Source organism: Sinocyclocheilus grahami, unplaced genomic scaffold, assembly GCF_001515645.1.
Source record: "Sinocyclocheilus grahami isolate Dianchi unplaced genomic scaffold, SAMN03320097.WGS_v1.1 scaffold5572.1, whole genome shotgun sequence".
Lineage (NCBI taxonomy): Eukaryota > Metazoa > Chordata > Actinopteri > Cypriniformes > Cyprinidae > Sinocyclocheilus > Sinocyclocheilus grahami.
The window spans coordinates 549-858 of record NW_015510225.1 but is presented as its reverse complement, the minus strand read 5'-3'; positions in this window follow the sequence as shown (position 1 = coordinate 858).

The following is a 310-nucleotide window of genomic DNA, read 5'->3' as shown; positions in this document are numbered from 1 at the left end:
TCTGTTTCTTTAGTGCACTTTGCCTACGTTCTTCAACTACCATGCGTAGGTTGCAATAAAGAGCTGGGTCTAAATACAAGCAGTGAAGTTTAACGAAAAGACACAAAGCACACTGGCACAACTAACTTAATAATGACAAGATCACATCAAGAACAGAAGAAACACAATGCCTAAATACACAGAGAAACGAATTAACAGGTGCAGCAGGTTATCAAACAATGAATCACCAAGGAAACTAAAACACAGGAAAATGACTGAAAATTATGACGCAGAACAGAAACATGATTCAAAACCCACCAAAACAGAAAAC